Raw genomic sequence first — 13,316 nt, 5'->3', positions numbered from 1 at the left:
AGGTTCAGTTGTGTAGTGTTTATCCATCCCAAGACTTTCAATGGCAAATCATGACAGACAACTGCAAACAATTGAAACCACTTGGAGGTTAAAAAAGGAACATTGCAACAAAGAATGGTCCTGTCTATGAATAAAGACAGACTATTTCAGTATAATACAGAGTGTGGAGAGGCGCTCTGGATCCATTCAGTGAGGAAACCACTTGTGGAGCAGGGGTATTTTCATGACTGTTTGGATCTTGTTTTTTGTGAAGCCAGACAGCTCTGCAACAGACTGAACTTTGGGGGTGGGGGGAAACCTACTTGATTAGATAGGAAAGATAACTACTAATAAATGTAGGCCCTGGTTCATATCTATCTAGTATTGGAAACATTTGTATTCACCACTCTCTCGTGTTTCTAGTTAAATTTATGTTCTTTCTTAAATAATCCTATGTTTGTTTTGCTCACAAGTACTGTTTGTTTACAGGAGTGGTACTTTAAAGTAAAACTGGTAAACTGCCAACTCCCCTGGTGCTACATCAGTGTAAACAAGAACAGAATTTCCTCCTTTTTGTCTTGAACATCTCTGCTTGCTTAAATTCCACCCACATGCTACTGCTCACATTTTATAAGATCTCTTTCTCCGCAGTTTTCTCACATTATCTATTAACTGGATATTGCTGCAGGTTTTAGAAGGAGCTAGAGGATAAGATTCCATTCAAAGTGAATGTGTAAGTACAGACCATTTTACTGCTTTTAATCAGGCATTTTGCAATAGCTCATTTGTTAATGGCTCATACTTGGGGATGTCATTCCAATATAGTTGTCTTGCACATTGAGCAAAGGTCTTTATTTAGCCACCTGCAGTGATGTACAGGTCCCTGTCTTGAACTGATACAATTTATTTACACCCTTGTAAAGTGTACAAATTCATCACAACCAGACCCTTCTTGGACACGCACCTTGTTCCACACTAGTGTCTCTGGGTTGCTATTCCTCTGAGGACACTTGCCTGTGAATATCAGGAGATCCTGACTGCTTTTCCATACTCTGCTCCAATGGCCCTGCAGATCTCTTACAACCCTCCACTGAATGATTGACTACTCCTCCATCTCCTGTGTTTGAAAAGACTCTAAGCTTTTAATGAACCAGACTAAACATAACACAACCTTAACAATAGCAATCAGTAACACTTCTTCTTCTCCGGGGCTTGTCTATACTGGAAACCCTACAGTGGGTCAGCGCCTGTTGGCTTAGTTAATCCACCTCCCTGAGAGGCAGTAGTTAGGTCAATGGAAGAATCCATCCCTGTCTACACTAGGGATTAGGTTGGTTTACCTAAGTAGCTCAGGGATGTGGATTTTTTATACTTCTGAGTGATGTAACTGGGTTGACTTAACTTTTGAGTGCCTTATTCAACTAGGGAAATCTAGGGAAATCTAATCTGATAAAATTCAGCCAGTGCTTTTCTTCCTGATCACAACCTAGCTCCCCAGTGCACTCTGCAATACTTCTCCCTCTGTCTTCAGGAGCCACACAATAACCTTAACATTAAAGTTCCAAACAAGCCGCCTGGGTAGAGCTTCTGTCCGGCAGTCCCTGTCTCTGTGTCTCTGGGCACCCAATGGCATATAGTTCTTTTGATCTTCACCCAGCAACATACCCCATTGTAAAATAACAACCTTTATCCTATAACAACATCTCATAACATACACTTTCAAGGTAACACAGTCCCTTCTCTTTGTGTATTGCTTTGCATTTATCAACACTGAACTTTATTTGCCATCATGTTTCCCATTTCACCCAGCTTGTTTCATTATCTCTGAAATTCCTCACAGTTCTTTTTGTTCCTGGTTAATCTAAATAACTTTGTGTCATCAGCAACTATTGTTACTTTACTATTCACCCCACTTTCCAGATAATTAGTGAACATGTTAAACTACACTTGATCAATTACAGAAGCTTGATTATCCCACTCTCAACTTTTTGCCATTAGGAAACATGGACCTACTTTTTACTTTCTCTCTCCTAGCCAGGTTTTGATCCTCGATGATACTTTGCTTCTGCCCCATGACTAAATAATTTCTGTAGTAGCCTCTAATGAGGAACCTTGGAGAAAAGACTTTTGGAAGTCTAAATACATTTTGTTTATTGTAAACACTTCTTATCCACTAATTTCTTGACACATTCAAAGAGATTAGTGAGACACAATTTTCTTTTACAGAATCTGTGCTGGTTAGATCCTATCAGTCCATGATCTTCCAGGTGTTTTTTTATTATATATTTTAATTGCTTCCACCAATTTGCCAGATGCAGATCTAATGTTTTCTTCTCTCTCATTCCCCATACACTGCTAGAGCCTTTTATATACATATATAGGTACAACATTTGCCACCCTTCAGTCTACTGAAACAGTAGCTGTTTGTAGTGAGGGATTGGATATTTTTAATAGCAGTTCAACCATATCAAACATAATCTCCTTCGTAAATATTGGATGGCCCATCTGGGCCCATCCCTGAACTCACTGGAACTGAAATTATGAATTTGTTCAAGCATCTCTACTTCTTCTGAAACCTCTATCTCAGAGAGTACCTCATGTTTATTGCCAGAAAGTGGTAGAGCTGGTGTAGGGCTCTCTCCTATCATGAAGTTGGATTCAAAGAAATCCTTTAGCTTCTCTGCAATGTCCTTATCCTCCTTTAATTGTTCATTTTACCCCTGGCTGATCCAGAAGACCCAACAATTATTTTGCAAATGACCCACATCTGAAAGACTTAAAGAATCTTATTTGTTATGTCACCTTTTGTAATTTGCTCCTCAAATCCATTTTGACCCTTCTAAAAGCCTTCTTACTTATTGGCTGATGTAATTTAAGCTGCTGTTTATTTGCTTCACTAGGGTCAGATTTCCAAATTATACTTTTTATACCCCATAAAGACAAAGCAAAACACAGACAGTGGCCTCCTTAAGCAGTCTGGCTTGCTGGGGATATCACACTGAAGGCAGGGAACTGTGCAGCTTGGAAAAAACCCATTCTGGAGGGAGTCAGAGGCATGTTTCCACCCAAGAGAGGTGATAGGTATGGAGCTGGGAGCCTGAAAGTGGGTGTCCTTGGTGGACCATGTGGGAGAATACTGATGTCATTGCCCTGAACTGTGACAAATATCATCTCCGTTATAGGTGACCCTAACATTAATCTGTTCAACACAAAACTCGTCACTTTAATTGACATTATACTGATTCTCACATTCCCCTTTTCAGCCACTAACACTGCTAACCTGACTCCTATGACACTGGTTTGCCTGCAGATTCAGGGGAATGCTTTACAAACAGACAAGTGACATTTCTTTCCCCAAGCATTTTGTTCTTCAAATTATTTCAGCTTTGCCAGAGATACATTTGCAAAAATAAGCAGTTAAGAGAAATAAAATTTCCCCATGCCCACAAAATCTATTTGACAATTTAAGTTTCCATATGCCTGATACAATACCTCCTGAGGTCAGTGAAAGTATTTCTACTAATTAGGATGAGGAATGGATCCAGCCATGTATGAGGAAATTATATAGAATAATTCTTTTTTTATATATTAATATGAAAGAATGTGGAAGAACTTTAACTGGTGACTAAGAATTCATAAATAAATCCTCTGTGATAGCCCAAGGCTATCAGTGAAAATGAAAGGAAAATATCAGATCTGTAGGTACTTTACAAAGCTGTTTGCACAGACCATTGTACAGTAGATAAACATGGGTGTATAGGCTGCTTCATGCATTAATGGATAGTTTCACAGCTTAGAATTCCTTTCTGCATATACTAGTTTAAACTTCTCACATTCACACAATAAAACCCAAAGATTTAATAACACAGCGATATAATACAGCTAGCATGATTTACTTCTGGGTGAACACCTTGCATATTTTGTGCTTTGCATTAATTTAAAGATTGAAGTGAATAGTCATATAATTCTTTAAAGTATTTTCCCAGCTTAAACTGCTGACATTTTAATTTTATTTCATGCAAAATCTATGTTAAATGAATGCTAAGTATAACAATGCCCCTTGAGGGGGGCTGAATCCCAGACTTCTAGATCGGAAGCATAGACTACAATGACTCAAGGTGCAAGTTACTGTGCTTGGAGGCAGTACCATTCTTATAACTTTGTACACAATGTAGTTAATGTAAGGGGACAGAAAGCCATGCTGCTTCAGCATGGATTATGTACATACTTCTACTGGTTAGAGTAGCTCAACCTGGGCTTCAGTGTTCCACAGAAATTCAGTTCCCCACATTGATGCTCAATTGTAATGATGCCATTTCAGAGACCTGGTCTACACAACACAGTTAGGTCAACACAAGGCAGCTTACATCAACCTTACTGTAAGTCTCTGCACTAAAATTTTGCTCCCACCAAAGGCACTGCCCCACCAATTTAATAACTCCACTTCCACAAGAAGCGTAATCAATATCCATATAGTTAGGTCAATGAAGTGTTAGCGTAGACACTGCGTTGCTTACCTCAACTGTTACTGGCCCTCAGAAGCCATCCAACACTGACTATGCAATCAATACAAGTGCACCTCCTGCGGACGCAAACCATCAACCCAAGGAGCAAAATATAGAAATGCACAAGTGATGTAATTATCACAATGGCCATATGCTGATGTAAGTTAGGTCAACTTAATTTTGTAGCATAGACATGACCTAAGGCAATCTGTGGGGACCGAACCCAGGCTCCCTGTATCTAAAGGCAGGATTCATTACTGTCTCAGATAAAGCACTACAACAATCAACTTGAAGTCTATAGCAGACTCATAAATCTCTCTATCTGGTTTGGGTATTATCTGGAGAAAATGAGACAGATAATACCCATGTAACCCACAATAACAGACAGTTATTGTGGGTTACATGAGATGGCATGGTAATATGCTCAGGAATCAGGGAACTGCCAAAGTTAAGAATGCCTGTGTGCATTGGTTCATTTAGAGTGAAATCCCAAAATTCATGGACATAGTTTCCCTATGTGCCTGACAGAATGCTTACTTAACTCAGTTAAAGTATTTCCACTAATTAGAACGAGCATTGTAGTAATAGAGAATCCACCCTTTACTCTAGTTTATACCTGCAAGGGACCCATACTCCAAACTGCAGAGGAAAATGAACTCCCCCCTGTCCCTTAGGGTCTCTGCCACCTCATCTGGTAGAAAATTCCTTCCTAACTCCAATTATGGCAATCAATTACACCCTGATCATATGGGTGAGACCTACCAGCCAGACACCTGGGAAAGAATTATCTGAAGTAACTCTGGGCCCTCCCTATTTAGTATCCCCCTTTGAGGTCATTGGAGTATTTACTACTAGCAGTTGCAGCTGAGCCACATGCTATAGTATGCAAACTTGTCATACTATCCCCTCCATAAACTTTTCAAGCTCAGTCTTGAAACCAGTTAGGTGTTTTGCCCCCACTTCTCCCTTTGGAAGGTCATTCCAGAACTTCACTTCTCTGATTGTTAGAAACCTTCATGTAATTTCAATACCGAACTTGTTGATGGCCAGTTTATATCCATTTGTTCTTTTGTCAATATTGGTGTCAGGGAAATAACTCCTCTGCTTCCCTGGTATTTATCCCTCTGATGTATTTATAGACAGCAGTCATGTCTTCCCTCAGCCTTTGTTTGGTTAGGAAAAATAAGTTAAACTCCTTGAGTCTCCTCTCATAAGGTAGGTTTTCCATTCCTCTATTCACCCTCGTAGCCCTTCTCTGCACGTGTTCCAGTTTGAATTAAATGTTCTCAAACTTGGGAGACCAAAATTGCACACATTATTCCAGATGAGGTCTCACCAGGTCCTTGCACAATGATAATAACAGTTTCTCATTGCTCCTGGAAATATCTTCTCTGATGCATCCTAGGATTCCATTAGCCTTTTTCACAGCTGCATCACATTTGTGGCTCATAGTCATCCTGTGATCAACTAATACACCCAGGTCTTTCTCCTCCTCTGTTGCTTCCAACTGGCACAACTCCAGTTTATAGAAAAAAACTCACTTTTGTAAATAATGAGGACAAATGAGAGGTTTGTTTTTCAGAGAACTTAGCTCCATCAGTGTTGGATTGTAAACACTAGGAAAATATTTTAGGATTAATTTTAGAATTAATTAATTAATTTAATTTGAATTAATTAATGTTCATCAGTTCACACATCTAGACTATCATTACTGAAGTGTCACATATTGTCACACTAATGTCAACACAACTGTCTTTGTGTACACTAGGTGCTTTGTGATGTTTAAAAGGTGTTAACTGAAGCATAACAGTGAACACATTTGTTAACACACCTCATTTCCCCAGTGTAGACAAAGCCTAAAGGTAAGATTCTGCCAGTGGATCTCCTTGCAGAGTGTACTACACTTTCATGTACCAACAAAAAGAACAAGCAGTTGAGAACTGGCTAAATCAAACAATTCCCTGAATTAGAAACCAAAGTTAGAGAACAGATTTTTACTGGATTAATCTGGTTCTAATAGTCTGTGGTCTGTTCTTCACAGAAATATGAATACAGCTATGTCCTAAAAAGACAATATGAGTATGGTATGTCTACACTGTTATGTAAGCCCTGGATTAGTGGGGCTTGAGTCAGCTGATTTTGGATTAGAACATTTACACTGATTAACTCTACATTAAGAATTTTCTAACCAGGCTTGAACATGGGGCTTTGGCATCCACACTGCAGTACAGAGACCTGAGTCAAACCAGCCATATCCCAGACTCCCTAGGACCTGCTGGAAATGTGGTCCCTCAAGTCCTTTGACAGTAGCGCACTGTTGGAAAACTTTACTACTGCTTAGCCTGTATGTTTCAGGAAGTTTAAACAACCCACCAACACAGCCTGCTGAGTGGTCATTTTGGTCTGTGTGTTTCCAGCTACCAGAGCCAGCAACATGGAGGAGCACCTTTTAATTAACTTCTCACTCCTGTGTCAGGAAACAGGCAGCACTTCCATGAGATGGTGGTGGACATTTTGGCAGAATTTTCTGACCCACCAAAGACACCTGACACAGTTTATGATGGAGCAGGAGCAGGAGGCATACCCTCACCTGGCAAACTGAAAGTGGCTGATGCTTCTCTTGACACTCAGTTCAGCCACTGAGTCCCCTGCATAAACTGGTGCTTCTGGTGCAAGGCCACGAGCACAGACTCACAAGCACAGACTGGTAGAATCACATTGTCTTGTAGACCTGGGATGACTAGGAGTGGATCCCGAACTTCTGCCTGAAGAAAGCCACACTTCTGGACCTTTGTGAGTAGCTTACCCTGACCCTCCAGCATAAAGACAAACACACAATGTCAGTCTTGCCAGTACAGAAGCAGGTTGCTATAGCTGTCTGGAAGCTGGCTACCTCAGACTGCTAGAGGTCTGGTGCAAATCAGCTTGGGGTTGGAAACTCAACTGTGGGTAAAGTGGTGATGGAGTTTTCTGAGACAATCAGGAGTGTGGTTCACCCCAAAGTGGCTGGCATAAAAGATGTTAGAGAAATAATTTCTGGGTTTGGGAGAATGGGGTTTCCAAACTGCACTTGGTGCCATTGATGGGACTTATGTGCACATAGTTTGTCCTCCTCAAGGACACGTGAGTACATAAATTGCCAACAACTCCATTGTTATGCAAGTCCTTATTGACCATAGAAGATCATTTATGAATGTCAATGTGGGTTGTACTATGATAGTTCACAATGCCAGAGTTTATCACCAGTTGGGAGTCTACGTTCATGGACAAGCTGGGACATTATTCCCACAAAATGACATTGTCATAAATAGAGTTACTGTCCCCCACTGTTATTCTGGGGGAACCTGCATACACACTTTTGCCTTGGCCAATGGAACTGAACCCTGATTTCAGAGGCCCAGGCAAAAGAAGGTTTAATTACACTCTCAGCAGGTGTGGAATGGTTGCTAATGTGCTTTTGGCAGATTAAAATCCTATTGGAGAGGTCTACAGAACTGTTTGGATTCCGTTGTCATTAATGCTGTCTGCATTATTGTGATTTGCTGTGCTCTCCACAATCTTTGTGAAGCCAAAGGTGAGCCATTTCCCCCAGAATGGACCTATAACAACGAGGAGCTGTTGAATGGGTATGCTCAGCCAGAAAGTGGAGTTATAACTGCTGGATGTGGATGCACCCAGGCAACAGGAGTCAGGGATGCTTGGTGCACCCACATTATGGATTTGCATGACCCAATGGGAGAGGAGGAATAGTACCTTTATGAATGCTCTTGTTGGGATAGGTGGTACAGGGGATTAATGATTGCCAGGAGGGATGGGGGTACTTGGGGATAGGGGTGGAGTTTTAGTGCCATGCAATGACATGACCACTTATGAAATTACTGGAGGGGGTGGAAGCATCCACAGGAAGGGGATAAATATGGAGGGCTGCATGGGGCAAAGGAACAGTTCTATCTGCTGAGCTCTATCCTCCTCCCTTAGCAGCCATTCCTGTTCCTGGAACTGTGAATTAAATATCTGTTCCTGTGCTGAAACCTTGTCCTCGAGGTGTGAAGCCAGTCTGAGCCTTTCCTCTTGTGTTTCACCATACCTTTCCTCTAGCCACAAGTTCATCTGGTTTTGGTGTTGGATCTACTTGTTGGCTGTCTCCAGAACTTCAACCATAAGTTCATCACAAAAATATTTCCTTTTGGAACAGTCCACAAAGGTTCGTTGGCCCAGGCTTGTCCTGCACTGTGGGTGAGCTGTGGAGGTATTGCAGCCAGTAGAACAGGACAAGACACAGCGGGTTATTGTCCCAAATAATTCACTGCAGAAACACAGAAAACAAATCTTTATTAAATTTCAAGGACATAAAATGATACTTTTACAAACAGAACTCTAATATATTGTGAGAGGGATGATTCAGATGGCAGAAGCTCCCTGGACACAACCTGGCTAATCCCAGTGAAATAATTTCTGGCACAACAGGAAGTTGAAAATGTAAAGCTGTTTTTTTTTAATTTTAGAAAATTTTGAAACTAACTTGGTCGGGGTGAGGGGCTCCCATCGGTTCCCAGGCTACAAAAGCTTTTCTATCATTTCACACATTCCACAAAGGGAGATGTTACTGGTGCTACTGGTGGGAAAACCAGAAGTTTATGCAACAGAAGTTTAAAAATATAGTGCAGGGGTGGGCAAACATATAGTGCCAGGAGTGTGGGGCCAGGGGTTTGCCGTGCTCAGCCCAGCGCTCCGGCTGAGAGAATGGGGCCAGGGGCTTGCCCCGCTCCACCAGGTGCTCCGGCCAGGAGAGCGGGGCCGGGGGCTTGTCATGCTCCAGCCAGCACTCCGGCTGGGGGAGCGGGGCCGGGGACTTGCCGTGCTCCAGCCAGGAGAGCAGGGCTGGGGCTTGCCCTGCTCTTTCCGGAACTCTGTCTGGGGGCTTGCTGCGCTCCACCCAGGGAAGTGGGGTCGTGGGCTTGTTGCACTCCGGCCGGGACAGCAAGGGCGGGGGCTTGCACGAAGAATTGTTACTCGCCGTGTAGAAGTGATTGATGAACATTTGGCTCCTGAGTTGAACAAGAAAGCACAGGGCTTTACATTGTTTTCATTAGCTCTCGATGACAGCACTGACATTAAGGACACAGCACAGTTACTGATTTTTGTCAGAGGAATTGACAACAAATTTGAAATCACAGGGGAATTTTTATCAGTTGAATCAATGAAAGGCACAACTAAGGGACTGGATTTATACGAGAGGGTGTCTGGGTGCCTTGAACATCTGAAACTCCCCTGGAGTAAACAGGCAAACGTAACCACAGATGGATCACCAAATTTAACAGGGAAAAACGTAGGACTTTTAAAAAGAATTCAGGACAAAGTAAAAGAAGATGACGCTGATAAAGAGGTGATTTTTCTGCATTGTATTATACATCAGGAGGCCCTCTGCAAAAATGTCTTGGACATTGATCATGTTGTTCGCACAGTAGTGAAGACACTGACGCCGAACACCAGGACTTACTTTATCTTACAAATGTCCGCTGGCTCAGCCTGGGAAAGGTATTGCAGTGAGTGTGGGAGTGCAGGCCCAACCACTTCTGGAGTCCTTAGGGGAGGGGCGAGGTGGGGCGGGGTGGGGCGGAGCAGGGGCAGGGGCCCTGGGGAAGAGCCGGAGCAGGGGCTGGAGCAACATGCAGCTGCGTAGGGCACCAGGAAATTTGGTGCCCGAAATTTCCTTGTGCCCTATGCAGCTGCGTACTTTGTGTATGGGTAAGGACGGCCCTGATCCCAGTGATTATTGGAACAGTTGGAGTGATCTCTATGGATTTGAATGAACAGCTCAGGAATATGTTCAGCAAGCTCCAGAAGAGAGTGCTTTTAGGCACTGTGAGAACTTTAAGGAAATTCAAAGAACAAGTGTTTTTGAGCATCTGAAATGCAGGAATTCTATGGAGGATTTAACAAAACTCCTGACCACCCAAACCTATGGAGTCAGTTTGTGATCAGGATTTATTGGTGACTCATGGGGATAAATTATAGACCATTACTTTTCCCTTTTTATGCTTAAAGATCCTGTATGTTGTGAAGACTATTTAAAAAATGGAATACTGAATAATAATAATCATTAATAAATGAGAAACAAGAAAACATTATGATGTTGTTCTCCTTGTTTTCTTGAAAGTTCAACAGTTCTCTATCCATTTCATTCATCAAATAATTTTAATTGTGCTTTCAGCAAACACACATAACAAAATACCCAAACAACCTAGATTCATTCTTTATCTTTAAAATGGAAAATATATTTCTGGTGCAGAACAAATATACGTATTGGATATTTTCAGCAACTTCTGACCATTTTTTGTCTTTTTCTACAGAAAAAATAGATGTGACAAAACTAGTCGTAGACAACATGGTTTCCATGGGCATTGTTGTTATCCCTGTTCTTTTCTTCATCATCGACATTGGGATCATCTTCTGCATTTGTTATTTAAGTATGAAAAATCTTCTGAATTTCTAGGCTTTTTTCATATTTATAATATAAGGCCAAATTCTGGAGTCGTCACTCAGTCTTTATTAAAAGAAAAAAGTATGTGAAAGAGGGGTTATTTCTGAACTAAATAAAAAAAATTATTCCTTTTTTTATTTATTTGGTATCTTAGTTTTGTGTATTGTGTTAGGGGTGGGGATTTTAAAAGAGTAACTGATTTTAGGGAAGTGTTAATCATAGAATCATAGAAGTGTAGGACTGGAAAGGACCTCAATAGGTCATCTAGTCCAGTAGCCCACACTCAAGGCAGGACTAAGTATTTTCTAGACCATTCCTGACAGGTGTTTGTCTAACCTGCTCTTAAAAATCTCCAATGATGGAGATTCCACAACCTCCCTAGAAAATCTGTTCCAGTGCTTAACTACTCTGACAGTTAGGAAGTTTTTCTTAATGTCCAACCTAAGAGACCGTTTTTGCAATTTAAGCCCATTTCTTCTTATCCTATTGGGACTGGGGTTTCAAGGGGGCCACGCTAAGATTGCTCAATCAGGGAAAACTGCAAAGAATGGGGCAGACAATACCCAAAACTGGTGGTTATTTTAATACTTAGATTTACCAAGCCAGCAATAAAACAGCTTCCTTAAAGCAACCCAGGCTTTGGCTTCCTCCCAGACAGCCAAGTCAAATATGATGAGGATTACTGAAAATCTTGTTCATCATATAAAAAGTTCTACCATTCCCAAAGGATGGGACTAGGGTGACCAGATAGCAAGTGTGAAAAATTGGGACAGGGGGTTGGGGATAATAGGTGTCTATGTAAGAAAAAGCTCCAAAAATCAGGACTATCCCTATAAAATCGGGACATCTGGTCACCCTAGATGGGACACACTCTCCAGGTTAATGAATATTTCAGATCTTACCCGAATATTTCAGATCTTACCCACACTTACAGTCAATTCTTATTAACTAAACTAACAATTATTAAAAAAGAAAAGAGAGAGAATTTTGGTTGAAAGGTCATTATACATACAGGTATGAATAGAGTTTTTAGGTCAGTTTCATAGTAGAGATGGTGAGCTTTACAGTTGCAAAAAGTTCTTTTAGAATGAATCCATAGGTTCCGTCCAATGTGCAATATCAGGGTGATCCAGAATGGAACTGGAGACCTCAATCTTGAGGCTCAAGCTTCCCCTGATAAAGCATAAGCACATTTGAGGTGAAAGGATGGGGTCCCAAGAATTTTTATAGAATTACTGGCACGCAATGATAGCCTCCTGATAGCATGTAGTCCTTGAGTGAACAATAGTGTCTTTGAAGTGACCTCCTATTTCTTAAACATCACCGGTAATTAGCTACATGGATTAACAAAAGGCAGTTGCCTATCTCCCACCATTTGCAGGTGATTTACCACAAACTTCAAAGAGAAATTAAGACAGTGATATCACTACATTTACAATTTATTTAAATGTTAACATCTTCTTTTGATCTCTGAATTAACAGAATAAATTGATAGACAGGAACTGTTTGGTTAAATTGTTAACCTAACAATATACATGTAAACACCCAAAAACACAAACATTATCTACTAATATGTCTCTAAAGATTGAATCTGGGTCAATTAGCCCACAAGTTGCTTAACACTTTCTAGCCCTGTGTCACACCTATCCTGAGAGGTTAACAATAAGGATAAGATTTTGTCACAGATATTTTTAGTAAAACTCATGGACAGATCACAGGCAAAAAAGAAAAATTCATGGAAGCCATAACCTGTCCGTGACTTTTCCTAAAAATATCCCTAACAAAATGGGGATCTGTGGGTTCCCACATGGCCTGAAGTGGGGCAGCTGCATGGGGGCTAGGAGCTGCCTGCAGCAGCTGGACGCTGCAGGGTATCCCTGCTCCTGCAGCTCCGGGGGTCCCCCCACTGCCAATGCGGGCCAGGAGTAGTGGGTGCCCTCACCGCCCGTGGCAGCCGGTAGCTGTGGGGTACCTCTTCTGTCCACAGCTCCAGGGGCCGATGGCCACTGGGAGCTTGGGGTTCACCCATGGCAGCCAGGATCTGTGGGGTTCCTCACCACCCATGGCAGCCAGAAACGCAGGGGTTCCCCCACCACCGGCAGCTCCAGGGACCCCCATCACTCACAGCAGATGGGAGATCAGGGGTTCCCACATCATCCATGGCAATCGGGAGCTTTGGGGGTTCCCCACCACCTGTGGTGGCCGGGAGTTCTGGGAGATCCCCACCATCCATGGTGGCCTGGAGCTCAGGGGTACCCCACTGCCTATAGCAGCTGGAAGCTGCGGGGTACCCCGCCACCTGTAGTGGCTTGGAGCGCCAGAGGCAACCAGAGACGGCAGGGGTACCC

The 13,316-nt window shown here is 42.1% G+C and overlaps 1 protein-coding gene across 1 annotated transcript in view; it reads right to left on the bottom strand.

The window, feature by feature from the left end:
• Positions 1–531: 531 nt before the first annotated feature.
• Positions 532–13,316, bottom strand: part of LOC101934481 (uncharacterized) — a 71,402-nt gene continuing 58,617 nt past the window's right edge. The window contains exon 3 of the transcript XR_509664.4: positions 532–8,790. The gene's annotated coding sequence lies outside the window, so the exon portion shown is untranslated. The remainder of the gene's footprint in view (positions 8,791–13,316) is intronic.

The sequence above is a fragment of the Chrysemys picta genome, chromosome 12 (genome assembly GCF_011386835.1).
Source record: "Chrysemys picta bellii isolate R12L10 chromosome 12, ASM1138683v2, whole genome shotgun sequence".
Lineage (NCBI taxonomy): Eukaryota > Metazoa > Chordata > Testudines > Emydidae > Chrysemys > Chrysemys picta.
The sequence above is the reverse complement of the archived record's forward strand: the minus strand, read 5'-3'. Positions and strand labels throughout refer to the sequence as shown.